This window comes from Leptonychotes weddellii, chromosome 4 (genome assembly GCF_054177405.1).
Source record: "Leptonychotes weddellii isolate Sample4059 chromosome 4, ASM5417740v2, whole genome shotgun sequence".
Classification (NCBI taxonomy): domain Eukaryota; kingdom Metazoa; phylum Chordata; class Mammalia; order Carnivora; family Phocidae; genus Leptonychotes; species Leptonychotes weddellii.
In genome coordinates this window covers 77,985,380-78,010,012 of record NC_138372.1, presented here as the reverse complement: position 1 = coordinate 78,010,012, position 24,633 = coordinate 77,985,380, and the positions used below count along the sequence as shown (strand labels likewise).

The 24,633-nt window shown below is 42.7% G+C and overlaps 1 long non-coding RNA gene across 2 annotated transcripts; it reads left to right on the top strand.

The window, feature by feature from the left end:
- Nucleotides 1–4,003: 4,003 nt before the first annotated feature.
- Nucleotides 4,004–9,586, top strand: LOC115944094 (uncharacterized). 2 transcript variants are annotated; one of them, XR_004078671.2, is made up of 4 exons: nt 4,004–4,470; nt 5,175–5,248; nt 6,467–6,609; nt 9,405–9,586. It is a non-coding gene; the product is annotated as an uncharacterized LOC115944094 (long non-coding RNA). The 2 variants fall into 2 exon arrangements; XR_004078672.2 differs by having other exon boundaries at nt 4,004–4,679.
- Nucleotides 9,587–24,633: the final 15,047 nt, after the last annotated feature.

The window sequence follows — 24,633 nt, the reverse complement described above, 5'->3', positions numbered from 1 at the left end:
GAAGATAGCAGGAAGGGAAAAGTGAAGGGGGTGGAATCGGAGGGGGAGACGAACCATGAGAGACTATGGACTCTGAGAAACAAACTGGGGGTTCTAGAGGGGAGGGGGGCGGGGGGATGGGTTAGCCTGGTGATGGGTATTAAAGAGGGCATGTATTGAATGGAGCACTGGATGAATCATGGAACACTACATCAAAAAATAAATAAATTTTAAAAATAAATAAATAAAATTTTTAAAGAGTCTGTTTCTTGGTTTGTCTCTCTTTTTTTCCTTTGTTTGTTAGTTTTGTGTCTTAAATTCCACAAATGAGTAAAATCATATGGTATTTGTCTTTCTCTGACTGACTTATTTCACTTAGCATTATATTCTCTAGTCCATCCATGTTGTTGCAAATGGCAAGACTTCATTTGTTTATGGCTGAATATTATTCCTTTGTACATATATACTGGAATTAAAATTAAAACCCTAATTTAAAAAAAAAGAAAACAAATAAGAAAGAAGAAAGAAAGAAAGAAAATGCTTTTTAGGTTCCTGAGTGCTAAGATTAATTTTTTTTGTAAAAAAATATAATTTTTGTCTTCTACTGATGTACTTGATATTAAATCTGGATTCTTACAGCTTGAAAAAAAAAGGAGGGAAATTCTGACACAGACTACAACATAGATGAACCTTGAGGACATTTGCTAAATGAAATAAACAGTCACAAAAAGACAGAACTGGGGCACCTGGGTGGCTCAGTCGGTTAAGCTTCTGCCTTCAGCTCAGGTCATGATCTCCAGGTCCTGGGATGGAGCCCCGCACTGGGATCCCTGCTCAGCGGGGAGCCTGCTTCTCCCTCTCCCTCTGCCCCTCTGCCCTGCTTGTGTGATCACTCACTCTCTTTCTCTCTCTCTCTCGCTCTCTCGCTCTATCTCAAATAAATAAAATCTTAAAAAAAAAAGATAGAAACTGATACGACTTATATGAGATACCCAGAGTAGTCAAAATCCTAGAGACAGAAAGTAGAAGGTGGTTGCCAGGAACTAGGGAGACAGGAAAACACAGAGTTATTGTTTAATGGGTATAGAGTTCAGTTTTACAAAATAAAAGTGTTCTGGAGATGGATGGTGGTGACGATTGCACAACATTATAAATGTATTTAATGCCACTGAACTGTACACCTAAAAATAGTTAAGATGGTAAATTTTATGTCATCCATCTTTTGCCATAATAAAAAACGTTTGAGAAAAAATTACATTAAAGTTGAATTATTGTCAATTTATAGTCAATTTGAACAACCAGTTCAAACATGTTAGGTTAAAAAGGAGAGTCATTTTCACATCATAAAAAATAATCAAGTAGCGCTTGGGTGGTTCAGTCTGTTAAGCGTCTGCCTTTGGCCGAGGTCACGATCGTAGGGTCCTGGGAATCAGCCCGACGTTGGACTCCCTGCTCAGCAGGGAGTCTGCTTCTCTGTCTGCCCCCTGCTCGTGCTCTCTCTCTCTCAAATAAATAAATAAAATCTTTTTTAAAAAATAATCAAGAACCACAAGAGAGTCATATTCAGAGAGAGGTGGCTTGTTTCTTATGTACCTGCACCGGACAATGTGGCTTGTGATTAAAGGGTTATCCAGATGCACAGAACCTCTGAGAAAACAATTGCTGTGTGCTAAGGCAGGGGGAGGTCCGGCAGACCGGATGGCTCATTCATCACCTTACGGAAGGCAGCGTCTTAAGATCATGTAAACGGGATGAAGAGCTCTCTCGGAAGGTTCCAACAAACATATGCCAGCCCTCTGAGTTCTCTGTCTGGGGTCATTTCACTTGAAATGACTCATCTTAATCTTTTAAGGTTCTGGGAAGTGTAAGATATATATCAGTCAGGAGGTCCCACATCTCTTAACTGCCGCCTTTATGACAGAGAAGAAATCCTTCCTGAATGACCACACTTGAAGGTAGGAGGCAGCAGGGCAGAGTCCAGAGCTCTGCATGGATTGTTTACTCAAAAAATCCCTAATAATTACCAGAGCAAAAACTGGATTTAGGAAGCTAAATTCAAAACTTATTTTGGTGACCTTCAGAAAGGACCCTTCAGCACAAAAATTTATCATAAATGTTACCATGCTTTGCCCTTTGAAATGAAACTCATTTACTTCAAGTTGAACATTGCTGGTTATTTTACCCACTTCTACTGCTGTATTTCTGGAGCATATTCCCCATCCTTTCCACAGATTTTGGTCTTTTTTTTTTTTCCAGTGGAAAAGGAATTTGTTGGGTCATGTGTTCCTAGAATTCTTTCTGTAGTTTGTTCTAAGTCATTCATATCCTCTCTCCTAGTCTGTCACTCACCTCTGAACCATTTGCCCACTGTAATGGGTGAAAAGGGCTAATCTAGATGCAGCTCAATTCAACGCAGAGAGCTCCAGATTAAAAGCCAGGGGACCAAGCCTATGATTTTCCTATCAGTAGCATCACATCCTTCTTGCTGCAATAAGCACTAAATCTTACAGGTAAGTGAGGCATTTAATAAACACTATATCCCTGGAACAACTTTATAAGCCCATAGAAATGAAAATCCATAAAATACCTAGAAAATTACTGCACAAAGCAGGTGAACAACAGATGAAGATTTTACTCTGATGTTGCTTCTGCCATTCATTTACTCACTCATACATTCATACATTCACGCATTCAGCAACTATTTATCGAATGGCTACTATTCGTAGCCACTAGAAATAGGATGGTGAACAAGGCAGACATGGTCCCAACAATCACAGAAGTTACATTCTAGTGGGAGGAGGTATGTAGAGAAGTTGAGAGGAAACCACAATAGCTTATAATAAATGCTATCGTAATGGGAGAATCGTAGTGTGCTACTGGGACTACAGAGGAGGGGCGACTAGCACAAGTGTGTGTGTGTATGTGTGTGTGTGTGTATGTGTGTTTATGTGTGTAGCTGGTGACCAAGGGCTCCCATGATTAAATCCCAGTTGATACTTAAAATATGAGTTTAAGGGGCGCCTGGGTGGCTCAGTCAGTTAAACGTCTGACTTCAGCTCAGGTCATGATCTCAAGGGTCCTGGGTTTGAGCCTCAAGTCGGGCTCCCCACTCAAGGGGGAGTCTGCTTCTGGCCCTCTCCTTCTCCCTCTGCCCCTCCTCCTAATTACGCTCTCTCTAATAAATAAAATCTTTTAAAAATAAAAATAAATCTTTTAAAAATAAATAAAAATAATAAATCTTTTAGAAATAAGAGTTTAATTTAGACAAATAGAGGGCTGGGGTGGGGTGGGGAGACAAGGGAGAACCAGTACGTACAAAGGCCCAGAGGCTAAAAAGAAGATTCTATTAATTCCATAATGTTTCGGCGATCGTCCCACATTTCACTTCTCTTCTCTGTGACAGAAGGCGGTGTCTTAGCCAAACACTTGGGCGAGACTGTATTTGGAGTTGCAAGCTGCTGCCCGTAAAAGTTATTTTCTCTGTTTATAATGGTTAAGCTGTTTGACTATGTCATTTATTGCATTCCCCACTGAAAACGTGACCAGCTCACAGACAGGGAGCATAGCTCAGTGTATTTCCCAGAAGCCAGGGTAGTATTCCTTACACAATGGAAGCTTTAGAAATGCTGGTGCTAAACAAATAGATAAACAGCAGAGAGAGGTCGGCAACCAAGCTGGAACTCCCAGAATTTTCAAGGGAGCAGCAATGTTTATCCACGGAGGTTTTTAAGCCAGCATTACTTGCTGAAGTTCCAACAGTAGGAGCTTAGCCACAAAGAGTCTCATTATATAGTATCTTGGCAATCCAAATAGTCCCTCCCCTCTGACTGAATTTGGTTGACTCCGTCGATGACAGAGGCCAAAATCAGGAGTTTCGAGTCCTGTGAAAGGTTCCTTAGCTTCAGGGAGAGAGAGAGAAGACCCATCCCACCGTCCCGCGCCTCGCCACACCCTGAACTCAGGCCAGGCTGAGGGAAATAGCGTTGCATAGAGCGTGTGGCCCGCAGTATGAGCCAGGCACTGTACCAGGTGCTGTGGACATAAACATAAAGAAGTAGTTTCTGCCGCTAAGATACATCTGGCACTTAGCAGTGGCTTGATAAATATTTGCTGAGAAACTGAGTGAACACAGTCCCACGTATTTCAACAAAACACTTACCACAAACTATGTTACAGTTTTGTTTTTATAGTGGGACTTTCTCCTAGGCTGTGGAAATTTTCGTATCCCATGGACTCTTTGTAGTCTCTACCAAAGGACCTCCCCTGCAGTCCCGAAGGAACCCCTGCCATTGCTTTTGAAGACAGTAAGAGCCGCAGCTGCTGAGGGGGCCCTGGTCCCCCCTCATGGAGACTTTGGCATGCCTCTGCTCCGATGTCACCCTACCCTGTGCGCAGCTGTTGGACCCAAAGAGCTGCTCTGAGAGTCGCAGTAGCCCTAAGAGCTCCAGAGTCATCCTGAGAGAATGTTCTACAAAGAACGCACGTTTGTAGGTAAGCAGGACTCCACTCCACTCTTGGATTGCCCAACTGCCGGTGCTCCTGGCCCCCAAGAGCAGAGGGTTCTGACAGGAGGAATCAGTAACTTTATTTCCTGATGCAGAGAACAAGCATATTCCTTTCCTCTGAAACCTGGAAAATCATATCCATTAGTGGCCTATTTATTCATAAACATCCTCAAAACGAGGGTTCTGTCTGCTCAGGTAAGGACAGTCTTAAATCTCAGGGAGTCAAGTTCTTCCTTTAATCAGCCCCAATAATTCTGGTCAGAAGCTCTGGTTTCGAGTTCTCGGAGCCATATGAGCAAGCCATTTTGCTTCCAGGGCACTTTCCTCAGCCTCTTTGGCATAAACTGCAACGAGGTCTTAGCTATTTTCTGTTTGAAGTGGTGTCTCGGACTTTGGGATTCATGTGATCATTGAGCATGCTGAGAAAAATGAAGCAAACAGTGTGACATCAAGGCGAGGATTGCCCTTTCCAGTGATGGGGGGGGGCAGACAAGATTAGCCAAATGGCAGTACTGTAACAGGCTCGAGGTGCAATTTTCATTACTCTCTGCAGAACGCGCACTGATCTGGGGAGGAAGGAAGACAATAATGAGCGGCACTGTCCCACAACTGAGCTTTACGGACACGAAAATGTTCTTCATCAAACTCCAACCTCTTTCATTTGTTTCTTCCTAATTCTCATCTCCTCAGGCTGGCTGGGAATATTCTCTTCCCTGGTTTCTGTCATCGGGTCCTTGGATCATCATCCATCACTCACTCAGCAAGTATGTATTAGGTCCCCGTCGTGTACCCGGCCCTGGGAGTAAGTTCCAGAGCTTCTGTCTAGTAATGAAGTATTTGAGGTAGAGAGTGGTAAGTACGATAAAAAGGCATCTATCTACAAGGCAAGGGGGCCAGGGAAGGAAGAACTCTCTTCCAGCAGTTCCTGATAACTTTCCTACAAGTAAGACCCTGGAGCTGAGTCCGTCAGGACATATGGGAGTTTCTGAGCGAATAAGTACAGGACGAGGAGCAGGGGGCCGGAGACAGAACTCCGGGGAAAGGAAGAAGGCTAGCAGCAGCCAATGCTTACTGATGTGTGTGTCACTGACATGTTTATCATGTCCTACGCACTCTTCCGTGTTCTTTACCGGCATTCATCTTTTTAATCCTCACAAAAACTATATGAGGTAGTTCCACCGTGGCAACTGACACACAGAGAGATAAGCAAGTTGGCCAAAATCACACAACTAAAAAGTGATGAGTCCACAGTAAGAATCAGAGCCTGAGCCCTTAACCGGTAGGATAGTGTGCAGAAAGAGATGTGCACGGGTCCAGAAATGCGAGAACAAGCCCTTCCGGGGGAAACAGGAGTCAATGCGAAGGGACAGAGTGGTCACGAGGGAGCATCAGAAGCAAATGAGAGTGAAGAGATAATGGCCAGGTTAGAGAGGGTTGCATACCCTGCTGAAGTTTGTACTTTTTTGGGGGGGGAGTAATTTTTTTTTATTATTATGTTATGTTAATCACCATACATTACATCATTAGCTTTTGATTTAGTGTTCCATGATTCATTGTTTGCGTATAACACCCAGTGCTCCATTCAATACGTGCCCTCTTTAATACCCATCACCAGGCTAACCCATCCCTCCACCCCCTCCGCTCTAGAACCCTCAGTTTGTTTCTCAGAGTCCATAGTCTCTCATGGTTCGTCTCCCCCTCCGATTTCCCCCCCTTCATTTTTCCCTTCCTACTATCTTCTTTTTTTTTTTTTTTAACATAATGTATTATTTGTTTCAGAGGTACAGGTCTGTGATTCAACAGTCTTACACAATTCACAGTGCTCACCATAGCAGATACCTTCCCCAATGTCTGTCACCCAGCCACCCCATCCTCCCCACCCCCACCACTCCAGTAACCCTCAGTTTGTTTCCTGAGATTAAGAATTCCTCATATCAGTGAGGTCATATGATACATGTCTTTCTCTGATTGACTTATTTAAGCCTCAGAGCACCGGGAGCCATGAAAGGGTCTATACCCAAGCTCAGATCTGCATTTCCGGAAGATGACTGACAGCAGGGCGGAGGAGGGATTGCAGAGGAGGCAGCAAGCAGAGACCAGTTGAGACAGTAATGTCACTGTACAGGTGAGAGCAGGGAAGGGACAGGGGGAGGGGAGGGAGAGCCACAGGAGCTATTTAAATGATAGAATTTATAGAAGTAGGAGGGAATCCGACAGGAGTGGAATTTGATCCAGAAGGAAAGGAGAGAATGACTTTTAGGTTCAGGCTTGGGTAGAAGCAATGCCATTAACCACAACAGGGAAATGCAAGAGAAGTATTTGGTTTAGGAGAGACACTTTGTTCAGTTGGGGAATACTACACTTAAGATGCCTGTTCCAGCTATCATTGCCATGAAACCAACCATCTTAAAACTTAAGAGTTTATTTTATTTTTTTAAAGATTTTATTTTTTTGAGAGAGAGAGAGAGCATGAGAGAGAGAGAGGGTGCACAAGCAGGGGGAGGGGCAGAGGCAGAGGGAGAAGCAGGCTCCCCGCTGAGCAGGGAGCCCGACAAGGGGCTCAATCCCAGGACCCCGAGATTGTGACCCAAGCCAAAGGCAGACACCCAACCGACTGAGCCACCCAGGTGCCCCAAAACTTAATAGTTTAAAACAATAATTTATGCTTGTTGCTCATGGGTCTGTGAGTCAAGAGGGTTCAGCTGGGCAATTCTTGCTCGGAGTCTCTCAGATAATTACTGTCAGATGTTGGCTGGGCTGTAATCTTCTGAAGGCTCAGTTGGGCTGGTTGTCCAAAATGGCTCACTCCCATGGGCGGCGGCTGATGCTGGCTTTTGAATAGGAGTTCAGCGGGGCTTTTCCACCTACACATGGCCTCTCCATGTGACTTGAGCTTCTCACAGCAGGATAGCTGGCTTATAAGAGATAGAGTCCAAAGAAAAAGCATTTCTAGAGGCTTAAGCAGAAACTGCAAGGATTCTAATAACCTAGCTTTGGAAATCATTTAGTAGTTAGGAGTGGGTCACAGGGTCAGCCCAGATTCAAGGAGTGGGGGCTTCCTCGGACTTGAAGACTGAGAAACATATCTCACTGGGGCCCATCTTTGAAGACTAACACAGTGCCTTTGGGACATGCAGTTAGAGAAGTTTAATAGGTATTTAAGTTATGGGTCTCGAGTTCAGAAAGAAATCTGGGCTGGGAATCTAGCTGAGAAGATAATTGGTATGTAGGCAGTGATGAAAACCATGGATGTAGGGGAGCCTGGGTGGCTCAGTCGGTTAAGCGTCTGCCTTCGGCTCAGATCATGATCCCAGGGTCCTGGGATCGAGCCCCGCATCGGGCTTCCTGCTCCGCGGGAAGCCTGCTTCTCCCTCTCCCGCTCCCCCTACTTGCGTTCCCTCTCTCACTGTGTCTCTCTCTGTCAAATAAATAAATAAAATCTTAAAAAAAAAAAGGAAAGAAAATCATGGATGTAGATGAGGTCTCCCAGGAGAATATGAATCACACAACGAAAATAACTCCAGGGGAAGAACCTTAAAACGCCAACATCTAAATGGTAAGCACTGGAACAATGAGCCCCTAACCAAGACCAAGAGCTACAGAAGCAGAGAAAACCATGAAATATACAAGCCAAACGCAACATGTCAAGAGTATCAGATGCTGCAGAGAGGCAAAGTCAGGTGGGACCTGAAAACTGTTCTCACCAGCTTTGACAATTAGGTGTTCATGGGTGACTTTAGTAGGAATAGTTTTAGGGAATAGGAAAAAGCAAAGAAAAAAATAAAACAGACTGAAGTGAAATAGACAATGGTAGCTGAGAGAGAGCAGGCAAGAAACTATCACGAGACACACAATGGAAGGAAGACTTGTATTTTAAGATGGTTAGGGCAAGGGCTCTGGGGTCGTATTGCCTATTTGCATGGATTTGCATATTGGCTCTCCCCGCTGTGTGATACTGATCGTTCTCCTAATTTAACCTCTCCAACCCTCACTTTTCTCCGAAGAAAGTGACATTTAAGCTGGCACTTGAAGGAGGACCAGGAATCAGCCAGGCAGCGGGTTGGGAGAATAAAGGTTTTGGCTGGGGTAACAGCAAGGATGTGAGTTTGGAACACACTTGGCTTGTGCAAGAAAAAGACTGGAGTGGGACGGGCTGGCAGGAGACGCAGGAGAGGCAGGGGGCAATGTGGTCCGTGGAGTAGCATGAGACTAGGGGAGGAGGAGACAGGAGTCTGATCTTTCTGGGCGTTATACTTGGTGCAGGGGGTGAGGGGAGGGAGGGACATGGGTTTTATTCTAAGTCCAAAGGGAAGTCATTAGAAAGTTATAAACAGATGAATTACATTATTTGACACATTTTAAAAAGATCACTCATGGGGGCGCCTGGGTGGCTCAGTCGGTTAAGTGTCTGCCTTCAGCTCAGGTCATGATCCCAGGAATTGAGTCCTGTGTCAGGCTCCCTGCCCAACAGAGGAGTCTGCTTCTCCCTCTCCCTCTCCCCCTGCTTGTGTGTGTGCAAAGGCCACCTATAATGCCCAAACTCAGCAAATGTAAATTTAGGAGTTAAATTTCATATTAAAACAAACCAAAAAACCCCACACAATTATTGAACTCTCATGAATTATATGTATGCTGAAGGCTTTTTACAGGGAAGGGTACTAATATCTGCAATTTCTTTGAAATACACCCAATTTAAGGTAGATTTGTGATGAACAGGGGGAGAGATTGATGGCCAGAAATATAGTAAAGCAAGTATATGTGTTTTGGGCTGAATTGTGTCATCTCAAAATTCACATGTGGAAGTCCTAACCCCCATTCCTGGGAATGGAACACTATTTGGTGATAGGAGGTTTCAGAGGTAATTAAGGTAATATGAGGTCATCTGGGTGGGTCCTAATCCAGTGAGTGGTCTCCTCACAGGAAGAAGAGATGAGGATACAGATAACACAGACCGAGGGACAACCATGTGAGGACACACGGAGAAAATGGCCGTTTGCAAGCCAAGGACATGAGCCTCAGAAGAAAACAAACCTGCTGACACCTTGATTTTGGACTTCTAGCCTCCCAAATTGTGAGAAAATAAATTTTTGTTGCTTGAGCTATCTGGTCTGTGGTATTTTGTTATGGCAGCCTTAGCAAACTAATACATATAAGGAAAATGTTAATGGCAGAAACTAGGTAATAGGTATGAATATTCACTACAAAATTACTTCAGCTTTGCTGCATATTTCAAAATTTGCATAGTAAAACATTGCGGGGGGGATCACTCTGATCTCTGTGTTTAACGGATTTAGGGAACTGTGGAAGGTGGGAGGAGGGGGTTACAGTGACTGAAGTGAAGAATGGCAGGAGCTTGTTCTAGGATGATGGTGAGAGTAGGCTTGGAGAGAAATGGGCAGATTCTACGTTTACGTGAGAGATGGAAACAGCAGGACTCTCTGAGACACTGGATACAGAATATGAGTGAAATGACAAAATCAAAGATGACTGCTATGTATTTCTACAACTGTGTGGCCAGTCGTATTTACTAAGATGGAAAATATACGAGTCACGGGAGCAAATTCCAAGTCTTGTTTGGTCCTGTTATGTTTGAAATGCCCATGGGATACCCACCTGGCATGGTCAAGGAGTAAGTTAAATATAAAACGTAGAACTCAGACGATGCAAAGCATCTGAATGGCTTAGCACCAGGCCTGATACATAGTAAACATAATAAATGCTTAGTATTACCGCTAATTATTTTTGTAATTATAGGAGGTGTGACTAGAGGTAGATCTATTAACACTGAATATAGTATACTGGTATATTCTGCCTGAGAAAGGAGATAAGATTAAAAACATATGATTAGGGGGTGCCTGGGTGGCTCAGTCGTTAAGCGTCTGCCTTCGGCTCAGGTCATGGTCCCGGGGTCCTGGGATCGAGCCCTGCATCAGGCTCCCTGCTAGGCAGGAAGCCTGCTTCTCCCTCTCCCACTCCCCCTGCATGTGTTCCCTCTCTCTCTGTCTCTCTCTGTGTGTCAAATAAATAAATAAAATCTTGAAAAATAAAAATATATGATTAAATCTGAGATGCTATGTGAAATGGCTAATAGAAAGCCATTTGCACAAGCCCCTGCACCGAATAACATAGGGCTGAGTGAGCTCAGGTTGTCCTGTTATCTCATCCATCCTTCGGGCAACGTCACTTCCAAATCAACTCAGAGAAATGATAATTTATTCTCCATTAAATAATTCATCCTAATGTTTAATAACTACTAGAGTCAGTTGGGTTTTTTTTCCCAATTTGAATTTGTCTAAATATAGCGAGAGCTCAAATTCTTGGCCCCAGAATGCAGCTTCTTAAAATCTTAATATATGGTATGATTTTGTTTCTGTTTATCTGATAGGTCAGAGTCCCTGGATGGACTTGCAGTGCAGTATCCTTAGATGCAAAAATGTAACACATTTTAGACATCTTTGTTAGAATTTTATATTCTTCATTAGATACGGCACACAGATAGCGCCCCTAGAATAACCATGTAGGCAGGAAAATTGGGGGGGCAATGAAAACCTGTCATCCATGTCATTATTTCTGCATTCAGCCTTTCGGGAGGAGGAGAAGTGTCACTCAGGGCATCTCTGCAATTGCCTGAGCTGCATCGGTGTCCCCGGCTGCCTGACACGATCCTGTCGAGCTTGCTGACACCCTCCTGTTTCCTCCCCCATCTATGCATCCCTACTCTCTTCTCAGTGGAAACAGACCCGGTATTTGTTCCAACTGAATGGTAAATAGTAGCATGCACTATTTTGATGGGGTTTCCCTTTTTGAAAGAACAGCTACCAGCTGCCTTGGGTGCTCGACAATGTGCTAGACACCACGCTCAGTGTCATTTCATTCACCCTTCGTAGCAAAGGTCCTCCGAGGTGGTATCTATTGTTACTTCATCTTACAGATGAGGCAGCTTATACTCTAGGAGTTTAAGTAAGCTGCTCCACTCGTAAGTGAGGGAACTGGGGTTCAAAATGAAGTCAGACAGCCAACAGAGAAAAATCTAACTGCTGTATGTATCCTCAGCATCACTGATGAGCATGCCCTCAGGAAGCCAGAGGCTTAGCAGGGTGGGCTGATTCCCCTGACTCCTCAGCGGCCATGAAGCTCCCAGCTTTCTGTTCTGCCTCTGAGGGAAGAGCTGAATGATCAGCTCCTTTTCTGTATGAATCTGAAGGCTTCCCCAGCAAGGCCTCCTACATGGGCCCTCAGACCCTCTCAACTCCCCCCTCACGCCTGTAGTGTTTTTCCAGGGCATAAACCTTCCCATCTCCTAGTGAAGATGAATCCATCTGGATTAGATTTAGCTACTGGAGATGGGGAGGAAAAGGAGAAAGAGCAGCTAGCTATAAAAGGCCACAGAAAGACCAGGAAACTATTCAGGAATAAGTAGGTAGGCTCTGAAGTCAAACTTCACCTACCAAGCTGCTGATTGCCAATCGGCCCATTCTAAAAAGAATGAAAGGCTAACGTTCACCTGCCCCCAGTCTATTCTTGCCACTCTGGAGCCCACACATCCAGCGTATGGGACTTCACACAGCACTAAAACCAAGCTCCCACCTTGCTTCTTGCCCCTCTTGCATTATGTGCATTTATATTTTAAAAAGCTGATCATTTGGAGAAAGGAGTTCATTTCTCAACAAAATCTACAGCTGGTATAAATCAAAATTTCCATAAGGCTTTCACTCCATGTTGCTTTGCTGGGCACCAAGAAAGCATCTCTGCTTGATCTGGAGAATGGTGATCACCGGTGAGCTACTCTGCACCACTGGCCTCATTCAGACCATCTCTAAGGTGTCCCATGGGGGCCTAAGCTGTTTAGTAGAGGCTTCAGGAATGGGCTGGAGAATAATAGTAAAAAGATTTGCCTGGGAGTGCTGGGGTAATTCTATTACTTAAGTCACAAAGTCAAGTTAATTCCAATGAAATATTTATGAGGTTTATTTACTATCTATCTTCCACATTAGACTAGGGCTGGATTAAGAGGCAACCCAGCCAGCCAAACATCAATCTAAAAGGGGAGCCAAAACCACGTACTGCTAAAACCTGGCCGGGATGTCATAAGAAGGAAGCAGTGTGTATTGACCTCATCACTTTTAGAGCACTAAATATGAACGGAAGAAGCACTAAATGCCTCCCAGCGAGAAGGAAAAATATCAAAGGAACAAGTTAAACTGCATTCTAAGGAGCTGGAAGGAATTAGCCCCAGGGCTTTTGCTTTGCTGGATGAGACTTACAGATTTGAGGGCAGCTAAATTGCTCTGGACCAGAGAGAAGAGGCAGAGAGCACTCCCGCTAAGAAGCACTCCGATCCCTCCCTCTTAGTTCAAGGGATGCCAAATAATTCCCTTGGCCAGGGTAGCCACCCGTCTTGGTGTGCCTCTGGCTGGAGGGAGAGCTCCGTGTAGACAGGGCTACCGCTGTTCTGTTCAGGACTGTCCACTCAGCATCTAGCTCTGTGCCTGCCAGAGTGTGCAGCCTAGGGGCATGCCATGGCTCTGCTCTAGGGGGAGCCATTCGCAGATTGTGGGGTCAGTGTATCAGCCTCCCAGGCAGTGCACTACCATTTGGGCTGCATACAGAGACCCCAAGATTTGTAGGTTGGCCTACTGAATGAGGAAATAACATGTAGACAGAGAAGGATTAACTTTTTTCCCCCAGCCTTTTCTCCCCACATCCGTGTCATTGCCTTCATTTAGTCTTATGCCTTCCTCCGTTGACTTGAGCAGGGCAGGAGAGCTTTCGGCCTCTAACCATCCTGTGCTAATTCATTCCCCTTATTTGGCATGAGTCAGCTCTCTGTAACAACACCAGATCATGCCACTTCCGTTCTTAAAAGCCTCCGATGGCTTCTCATTGCCAGCAGAAAGGATAGACTTCTTAGTGTGGAAATAAGAGCCTCTATGATTAGTCCCAAATTGACTTGTCCAGAATCATCTCTCACTACTCCCTGCTTTTTATGCTCTGTGCTCCAGCCATGCCCAGTGTCAAATTCACTACATGCCTTCTCACTTGGGGCCACTGCCCATTCCATACCTGCTCCCAGGGCTCACCTTTTTTCCCCTTTTCAGTATTGGCATGGGTTTTCCACATTGAATATATCTTTAAAAACAAATATTTTTGTCATATTATATATTTTTAAAAGATTTTTTTTATTTATTTATTTATTTATTTATTTATTTATTTATTTGAGACACACACACACACACACACACACACACACACACACACACGGGGGTAGGGAGAGGGAGAGAATCTCAAGCAGACTCCACACTGAGCATGGAGCCCAACCAGGGGTTTGATCCCACGACCCTGAGATCATGACCGGAGCCAAAACCAAGAGTCGGATGCTCAATCAACTGAGCCACCCAGGTGCCTCTGTCAAATTATATTTTTTTTTACAAATTTTTAATTTTAGAATAGTTTCGCATTTACGGAAAAGCTGCAAAGAGGGTACAGAGAGTTCCCATAGATCACACACCCAGTTTTTCTTATTATTAACATCTCATGCTGGCCCTGGTGCACTCGTCATAACTAATCAATCAATAGTGATACCTTATTATTAACCGAAGCCCATACTTTATTCAGTGTCTGAACCAAAGCTCATACTTTATTTCCTTAGTTCTTATTTGATTTTTCTTTTGCAGGATCCTACCCAGGATATCACATTACATTTAATTTTGATGTGTCCTGAGGCTTCTCTTGGTTATGGCGGTTTCATAAACTTCCCTTGTTTTTTGATGGCCCTGACTCTTTGGAGGACTACTGGTCAGATATTTTGTAGGATGCCCATCTACTAGAATTTGCCCGGTGGTTTTTTTCCTGATTACACTGGGGTTATAGGTTTTGGGGAAGAAGACCACAAAGTGCCATTCTCGTCACATGATATCAAGGATAAATGCTATCAACAAGTCTTACCGCTATTAATGTCAACCTTGATCACCTGGCTGGGGTGGAGTTTCCCAGGTGTCTCTTCTGTAAAGTTACTCCCCATACCCTTTTCCATACTGTATTCTTCGGAAGGAAGTCACCAAATGCAGCTCATACTTAAGGGCTGGGAAGTTATGCTCCACCTTCTTAAGGAGGGAGCATCTACATAAATTATCAAATTAGATTTCTAAAGCCATTTTGTTCTCTTGAATGTCTATTTTTACCCACAAGTTTCTAATAACCAGTGTGGCTTATTCTCAGTGGATTGCTTTGACTTTGGGTAGTCACAGAATTAGGGTAAAACGTAGATATATGGTTCAGTTTTTCTCATTTCCTTTCAAGGCCTATCCTCTGAACTGGAATTACTTGTTACATTTTAAATATATAATTTATAGCCTTTATTTAAACTTTACGAATAATAGAGAATGCCATCTATTCTCTAGAAAGAGGAGAAACAAAAGACTAGAAATGTTAATGATTCAGATTAGCAGAGAGTGAAAATTATTAATACACTAGACGACTATTGTTTTATATATATCCGCCTAGGAAGAAGTTGTAGAAGAATTCAGACCTGTTAAGAAAAAAAAATCATTTATTCTTAAAGTGGCACAAATGCATTCTGACCATCTGAGGACATTTCAGTGACTGTCAAGAATCTGTTCTGATGCTCTCCCATGTCCCACACCAATACGTGTTATTACTTGAGTGCCACAATGTGAAGCAGAAAGAGGCGACTCTCCTGCGCGAGTTCCAACGCTTTATGTTCTTCATTTAATATACTTTCCCAAAAGAAAGAATCTGCCGCTGCCTATTATCAGATTCAGACAGATTATCCTATTTTTTGAATTGGCAAGTCTTTAGAGTGAACATCTCTTGGCACAAACAGATTGTGCTTGTAAAGCCTTTCTGTCTAAAAGACAGAAAAACCCACCACCAAAGAAACATCTTGTTCAGCTTTCCCTAAGAGTCAGCTTGAAAAAAGGCAACCAGTGCACCCAGATGGCAACTAGCTCATCACTACCCGCCTCACGGAATTCCAATGACCTTTTTCCCCCAAGCCAGTTTATGTGTGGATAAGACCTAAATCTAGAGCCTTAAAGATTTACGGTAAAGTTGTTATCCCTAAGTATTTCCAATAAGTAAACAGTTAAGACATGATCCAAATGGCCTGAATTTGATCCCTGGAATCCCCCTAAAAGTGCTTTCCCTGGGGCACAATTTCCCTGAGGGGGGAAAAAAAAAGAACAAAAGAAATGAAATCAGACTTTATTTTGGAATATCTGCATTGGTAAGGGAAAGGAGCTATTAATCACAGAAATGTGTCTTAAAGTTGAACTTTCTAAAGCAAAACTGCACAGTATTTAGTAAATGCAAAATAATTATTGAAATTCATAAGCAAGCAAGCCATGGGCACTAGAATGAGTGATTCAGGAGCTTCACATTAGTCATTTTATTGTTTTTTTAATTAACATATAATGTATTATTTATTTCAGGGGTACAGGTCTGTGATTCACCAGTCTTAATAATTCACAGCGCTCACCATAGCACATACCCTCCCCAATGTCCATCACCCAGACACCCCAACCCTCCCACCCCCCACCACTCCAGCAACCCTCAGTTTGTTTCCTGAGATTAAGAGTCTCTTATTTGGTTTTGAAGTGACCAACTATAGGAGGCGTATCATGTCCACCCAATTATCTCCCTGTATTCCGAACAGGTGACACCGGGTATGTCTCAGTAGACACAACATGGAAGCCAACGACATCAGAATTATGTGAGTGACTGTTCCCAGCTGGAGAACTATACACATCTCTGTATGTTGCCATGAAGTGAGATCCACTGCATTTACCAAACAGTATACAAAGTAAAATCTAATTTTTGGTAAAATACAGATCTATAGTATGAATGTCTACATATGCAAAAAACAAGTCTAAAATGCACTAAAATGAATTGTGAGAATATGAGTGATATTTATTTTTCTCTTGTACTTTACTATACTTTCAGAATTTTTCTAATAGTACTTTTTAGAAACTTAAAATAACTTAAAAATAAAGATAGACATAAACATAATTTTTCTCTTGCCTGCCAGAATTTTTTCTTTTTCTCAGTCATATGTCTCTTAACTTACTTTCATACCCTTCATTATTTGCAACTAAGTAGAAGGAATTTGGACTTCTTAAGAAAAAAAGGTATTAACAGTATGGTATCTGATGGTGACTTGGATCAATTGGAGGCTACATAGAAAAAAATTAAAATTCCATTTGGTTTTTTTCCTGCAAGAATTTTTAAAGCCTCTTAACGGTTTATAAACAATCTGACTATACATCAAATTTTTGTATTTACAGCATCTGTTATCATTGGTGGTCATAAACATAACTTGACTTTTTTCCACGAGGAAGAGAAGTATGCAGTTTCTCTGGTTAATTCGCATACCTAAAAGCCTCAAAATCTCCTGGAACTGATAAAGTCTGTCAGAGTCCCTTTGGTAGGAATGAGGAGAAGCTTATGCATTAAACAGGACCAAGTTCTCATATTCAAATGAATTTCCAATAGTTTGTGCATTTTTTTGAATTGTAAAATAGGAAGGTTTCTGGCAGCAAAACTAATATGCATTGCCTTGGATAGGGCATGAACCATGAGAAGGGTACTGTCAGCCACAACAGAGGAGTATACTCTTCATATGCCCTTGACTGCTTCTTCTCTAGGCACAGGCCCTTCTCTGGGTAAGACGCCCAGCTACGGCAGGGAAGGGCAAACACAGAGCAGTGGGGGAGGAAGGCGACAACCACATAACCAACCAGAGTCAACTGAGCAATGTTCCAGACACTGAAAAATTCACAGAATGCAGAAGATCATAATACAGGGATTGAAAACACAGCTCCTAGAATAGTGCTTAAACTTTTAATGCACACCAGGATCACCCTGAAGAGATTGTTAAAACACAGATTCTGGGGCCTCCCATCCAAAGATTTGGATTCAGTCAATCTAGAGTATGCCCAAGAATTTGCATTTTTCACAAGTTCCCAGATATTGTTGATGCTGCTGGGCTACAGATGACACTTTGAGAATAAATAGACTCTATTTGGACTTAAATACTGTCTCTACCACTCACTGGCTGTGTTAAACAAGTGGATGACCCAGTCCCTCCCAGGCTCAGTCAACTCCTCTGTGAAATGGGCTAATACTAGCTCTTGCCTCCTAGTGTTTTTGTGAGGATAATATGAGAGAAGCCATCTAAGGCTCTTGGAAAAACACTCAATAAATGTCAGCTATTATTATTAATATTAACATTATTTTGATATTGTATCGAATCTTCCTGATTTCAGTTGAGGAAACTGAGGCCCCAAGAGATTGAGTGACTGTCACATGGTCTCAAGGCTAGTGATCAGTGAAGCTGGCATGTGGACCTTGGGCTTCCAGACCGTCTCAAGACACCAGACGGAGCATACCCTGGGACATCTCACAGAGGCTGAACATTTTCAGCTGGTCTCAAACCCATGATCTTCATGTAGGAAATAAATACCAAAACAAGCCTGCAAAGGTTGCAAGCATCTAACAAAGCTGACTGACACCAACCATGTCCTGCTTCTGCCAAATTGAAAGGGAACATACTGTCCTGGGTTATCAAAATGGGAAACCAAGGTCATGCTGAATGAGGAAACTGTTAGAGCCCTAATAACTGAGGTGTTGGTATTCCTCCTCTTTCTGGAGAACGTGAGGGGTCTGGTGGACATGAAACACACACTTTGACCCCCAGGAATTTATCAGGGGGACAATTCACAGTCATAATCTAAGCTGCCAACAGGACACTTGGGATAACAGAAAATTATCCCCAGACTGTTGCCTACCTTTGGCCTACTGAAAAAGAGAGAATTCTTTAACTTTGGCTTTAATGAAATGCACAATTATGCATTTTTTAGAAGAACAGAACAAGCATCCTTTCCCAGCCAATAGAATGTAATGTGCTTTTCAGTAAAGCTGCTGAGAAAAGCAATAAATCCCAGCCTTGCCATATTAATATGTCTGACCTAGAAATCAAGAAAGAAGATGCTCTTCTCAAATCTCCAATCAGCTTTCTGCTTTGGGAAATTGGAACACTAGGGAGAAACAGAGATCCTGGAACATTATCTTCAAAGCAGAACTGAAAGGAATACTTTAGATTAAGAATAACTTCACAACATTCAGAAGATTCCAGCAATCCTTATGCAATATCAGAAAACTGTTTTGAATTTTTAATGAATTGATAACTTACTTAACAGGATTATGATGACAATTAATACAGACCGTAGCACATAGTAAATGCTCTGTAACTGTTTGCAACCACGATTATGAATTATGATGATCTGGGGCCGTGGTAAAGCCAAGGGTTTACAGGCTGGTTCAGATCTCTGTGACTTTCACGGTTCTGTGAAGTAAAGAAATCTGCTCCCTCAATGGGATTCAATAGAGAGAGTAACTGAGGGGAAGAAAAATATTTTAACAATGAAAGTTTTAGTAAACAAGGAAACAAGTCTTTTTAAAAAGAGCTGCATTTGGGTTTTGTTCATTTTTTAAAAAATCAAATTGGTTTACGTATTCTGTGAAGAAATATTCAGGACTTTTCAAAACCACAACTGATCGATTTTAACCAGGTAATCAGAATATGCACATAGACATATAGTAGGAAAAATGGTATGTCTTTTATTCTCACTTTCCAGTTCATCACAATCGGGTTCTTAGAGACCTGATGATCTCACAGGATATTTTCACTAACTGTAATTTTGTAATGTGTTCTGACATCCTACAGAGTTCTGAATGGCCAACTTTTATCAGTATTTTGGAATGGGACAGTTCCAGCTACTCATAGTACCAGGGCCCAAATGCATGTGTTTTCATACAATGTTGGAAATATAATCTATGCAGTTATTCATGAGGGTTGTAAAACTACGATTCAGGGCAAGTCAAAAAGGATGCTGATTACAATCACTTTTTCACCTCCTTTAAGAAGAGAGTTTAGGTTCATTAAACAGGGGCTTAATTTCAGCTGTGTAAAAAATACGTCAGCATGTAACCAGGAAGGAATGGAAAACAGAACACGGTTTTCACCAGTCAATCCTGTACCTTTCAGAGTCTGTACCCCTCACAAACTCTCCTCTCTTGTCCTGTCAGGTTTCTACTTCAATCCAGGACCACCATCGGATTCTGGGCTCTATCTATTACAGACCTACCCTGCCCTGTGAGCTTGGATGCTATTTGACCTCCCGAGCTCCTCCACTTTCTGCTACACTTCAAATATTAGCTGACAGTTAGTAGAATCCCCAGCCTTTCGATGTTGTGTGGTCTTGGGGAGTTCCTACCTCACCTCAGCTGGCTCCTATTGACCCCAAACCAACTCATCTATGGCCAACGGCCCATGAAGCCCCCTGATTTCCTGCCAGAGGTAACTCTGAAATTGATGCATTAGGTAGGAGGGTGATTAAATGTTTTGTTCAGTCTTACTAACGTAGGCTACGGACATAATTTCATACAATAAAAAGTGGGAGTCAAGAGAAAAATGGGGGGCGGGGTCCAAAGTTTTCATGTAAACTACAAAGCCTTGCAGAAGAAGTTCCCTGTTGGATAAACTTGATTTATGTTCTCCCCCATACTTCTTGCACAGCATGTTTATGTCTTAGACCAACGTGTTCTATCAGTGGAGGATGTCTAGACACCCTTCCGGCTTCCCTCTGCCGCAAAGGCAAGCACCTTATTTTTTGAAGCCTGCTGACTGGCTACATCATGTAGAAAGGGTTATTAAATTCATCTAGCTCTCAGTGCTACTTTCCCCAGAAAGGAAGACTTTGAGGAAATCAAAACAGCAGCAGGTTATGCAGGCAAACACTCATTTAGCTGTCATTAGCCCTCGGTGAGGAATCCTAATTCTGCCACGAAGGGAAAGAAGGCAGCTTTATTTCTCATCTGCATCTTTTGAATTCTAATAAGGGAAAAAAAGACATCTTTCTTTTTCTTTTTAAAGCCTAGAAGGAGATAGTGATCTATCTTTGATCACTTCCGTGCCATACTTACAGAATATAATAGAGAATTGCTCAAATAGCAAAATACAGTGTGAGCTCCATCTACAACTAGAATTATGTCCCACACAACAGCATCGGCTAGCTAATTCTGAGCCAAATAACAGTGATTCATTACATAAAAATTCACAAAAAAACAAATTTTCTGTCTCTAGAAGGCTTCCAGGCCATCTATCTCAAAGCTCCACTAAATAGTTTTGCATTCATCAAAACGTACTTAAAACTAAGGGTGCCCTAGGCTCTGAAAGATCAGTGGCTGGGCAGTAATTTGGTGCCACCTAGCTTCCCTCCTCAGGGATATTCGTCCATCACTAGATGTTCTCAAATGCCTGAAGAAATTAGACTGGGTTCAACAGTGGGCTACAGCTTGGTGAGTCAGAAACAAAGAGAAAAATGCCTCCTTTCATATTCATGCAAAGACAATTGAACACCAGAGGTGGAGTCTGGAGATCCTCTGAATCTGAGCCCACTATCCCAGCCAGCCTTTCCCCACCTCGTCACCTGTGCCTCTGCAGGAGGAGAATGTGATCTGGAACACACACACAGTGCTTCTGCTGGGGGCTCCGCACATCGTGCATTTCTCCTGACCGCCTCCAAACACGCCTTCAATATTCCCACCTCTGTCACAAATGCTCTTCCCAACCAAGAACTCCTCCCCCTTTAATCCCCCTCTCAGATCCTTCCAAATTCAAGTCTCACTTCCCATTGCAGCCTTTCCCTGACCATACCAAACTCCAACAATGGTCTCATCTCTGGGTTACATTGTGTTCTCAGTTCTTCATTGTGTCTTTCGTTACTCTGCGTGTGCCTACTTGCCCGTTCCAGTCCTCAACCTGGGGTCTCCTACTCGTCCTTCAAGGCTCAGCTCCACTGTCAGCAGCTCTTCTTGACCACACACTCCCTCCGACAAACCCATACGCTGCCTCCTTCGTGTGTATACCTCTACTAGAGAACTCATTTTTTTTCTCACCCTATTAGACTCTAAGCAGGGGCTGTGTTTTAGCCTTCCACTTTAATCATCAGTAAATTGTTGTTGAGTAAATAAATGGTTGAAAGAATGAGACATAGCCTTTGAATTATTTAATGTTACATAGTGTTTCTCCAACTAGTCTACATTTTTTGCAGAAGGACTATATCTTTCAATCCTTCCCTTGGCATAATCCTCCACACAATGACTGATCCTTGCTTAATCTCTTCTGACCCTACTTAAAAAACCAAAAACAAACAAAATGAAAACCCTACATTTCCCTAGTGAATTTACTCTCCACTCTCTAAAATAAGCAGTCTCCTTCCCCCCCATCCACACTCCTATTCTCATTCCCAACTGAAGGCTTTGCTTCTAATTTCACTGAAAAATAGATGTAATCTGGGTTCTGGCTGTTTCATTGACCAGACACTGAGATTTTCCTTCCACATAATATTGAAAAATACGTAATAAAATATTTTTTTTAATTTGCAAATAATTGGATGAAATGGCAAAAAATTAGGGAAATGAGATGGCATCCGAAGTGAGATCAGGAGACGAGGGAAGCACTGAAGCATCCCACACATGCTGCTGACGTACCCACCCTTGGCTCTCATTGCTCAGGAGGGACTGGAGGTAAAGACTACACTGGGGCCCAGGCACTGGAGCCAGGTGGAGGTCTGCCCACACCCAAGATACACACTGTTCTCAACACATCATCCAGAGTGATCATTTCAAAATGTCTCTCAACTGCTCACAATTCCCCAGAGACTCCTTATTTCCATGGCCCTTCAAGGATCTCCTTGACCGGAGGCTCCTCCCCACCTCCTTGAACTCCCTCTTGCCTCTCTCCCACTCATTCACTCCACTCCCGCCATATTGGCCTCCTTGCTCTTCCTCATGTTGTTGCAACCCCTGCTGTAAACAGCCACACCTCCTCCCACATCAGGTCCTCAACTTCCCATTCCCCTTTCTAGTATCCTCATCTTCATGTGGCCTACCCCCACTCCATCCAGCTCAGTATAACATCCTCAAAAAGGCCTTCCTTGATTACATTATAAAATGGACCTCTCTCCCTTCATTCTCCATTCCCTCCCCCAAATTCACCTTGCTTCACAGCACTATCATGACCTGAAAGTACACTTCAAATTTTTGTTAAATATTTATTATCTGTCTTCCCAACTTGAATGTGAACTTTATGATGGAAGAAATTTTCTCTTTCTTATTTAGATCAATAAACCAATCCTAGCTTGGAGGGCGCCTGGGTGGCTCAGTTGGTTAAGCGACTGCCTTCGGCTCAGGTCATGATCCTGGAGTCCCGGGATCGAGTCCCGCATCGGGCTCCCTGCTCAGCGGGGAGTCTGCTTCTCCCTCTGACCCTCCCCCCTCTCATGTGCTCTCTCTCTCTCAAATAAATAAAATCTTAAAAAAAAACAAAACAAAAAAAACCAATCCTAGCTTGGGTCTGAAGAGGGGTGATTTATTCACACTTAACTTTGTCCAAATGATACGGTCTTCAGAGGAAAGGGGGCATGAAAGGACGTGTATTATTTGCTGTGGGATAATGGCAATAACAAACAACCCCAAGCTTCAGGGACCTCACACAATAAAGGTTTATTCTTTGCTCAGGCTGTAGTCCTCACAGGTGTTCCTGGTCGGATGGCCCCACTAGTCGCTCCACTATCCCCTAGGACCGTGGAGTCCTCCGCTGAATCCTTTGCATCTGTCAGAAGATCGGAAACTAGGGAGACAATAGAGTATTATCCTGGAGATTTTAGGGGTCAGGTTTCATCAGAACACAAGTTCACAATCAGAACTTTGATGGATCCTGGGAAAGCATTTTAACTGATTCCAGAGGGAAAAGGAAGTAGGGTGTGGTGAACCCACAGCATAGTAGGGTCTGTCATGAGAGGTAACCAGCAGGCAATGTACAAGCTGTTTTTCAGAGGATGAGAAACTTACCCTGGAAAAGTGTTTCAGGAGAAGGGAACAGCAGATGCAAAGGCAAAGAAATAATAGCATATTTTAGGAACTTCAGGCTGCTGATGTGGCTGAATCCATTGTCAATGTACACTGTGAAACAAAAAGGCATAAGGTTGGGGGAATAGGCAGACTCTAGACCATGAAGGAACCTGTATGCCATGACAAAGTGTTCAGACTTATTCTGAGGGTAACAGGGAGCTTTTGAAGGATATTAAAGGCACAGGTTGGAGAATAATATGATCAAATGTGTGTTCTTAAAAGATCCCTCCGATGGGGGCACCTGGGTGGCTCAGTCGGTTAAGTGTCTGCCTTCGGCTCAGGTCATGATCCTGGAGTCCCAGGATCAAGTTCTACATCGGACTCCCTGCTCAGCGGGGAGTCTGCTTCTCCCTCTGACCCTCCCCCCTCTCATGCTCTCTCTCTCTCATTCTCTCTCTCTCAAATAAATAAATAAAAATCTTTAATAAAAAAAAAAGATCCCTCCAATGGAATGATCTGTATGGAAGACGACTTTGGATAGAGGGAATGGAGATAAGATAATTAGGAAGCTATTGAAGAAGGATAACAAGAAATGTTGAGGGATAGAAGTCAAACTAAGATAGCAGTTATACAGTGCTTGTTAAATTATTTTTTCTTCTGGAAAGTCTCATGAGCATACTTACTGTCTTTGATGAACTAAAGACTCTAATATTATTCCTGAAGTTTAGAAATCCATCTCATAGAGCTTAGTAAAGTCACATTTTAATTAAATCTCTAATTAGATTTTTAATGCCTATCATTTAAAGCTAAAGGTAAGTCTAAATGGCTAAAGTTATTTTTCAGTCAATGCTAAGGATTATTTGGGGGAGGAAAGCAAGGAGTAGAGTTATGGGTAGGTATGAGTAAACTCTCACTTATGTTAACAGTATGTATATGAGGGGGGAAAATTGATAAACATCTCCCCCCAATACCCACTGTGACAATATAGTTCTAATCAAAAAACAAATAGAAAAGATAGATTGTTCATCATAACGCTGTATTTATCTCCACCAGATAAATTAATATCGCACTTCAATTAAATTAAGCTTTCAGTGTTTCCATAACCACAACTAACAACATGTTTACACTTTTCTCCTTATAATGACAAACCTTTCCATTCATAACAATTCTTTCTTTTTTGTCATCTTTTTATTTTTAAATTTTTTTACAGCTTTAC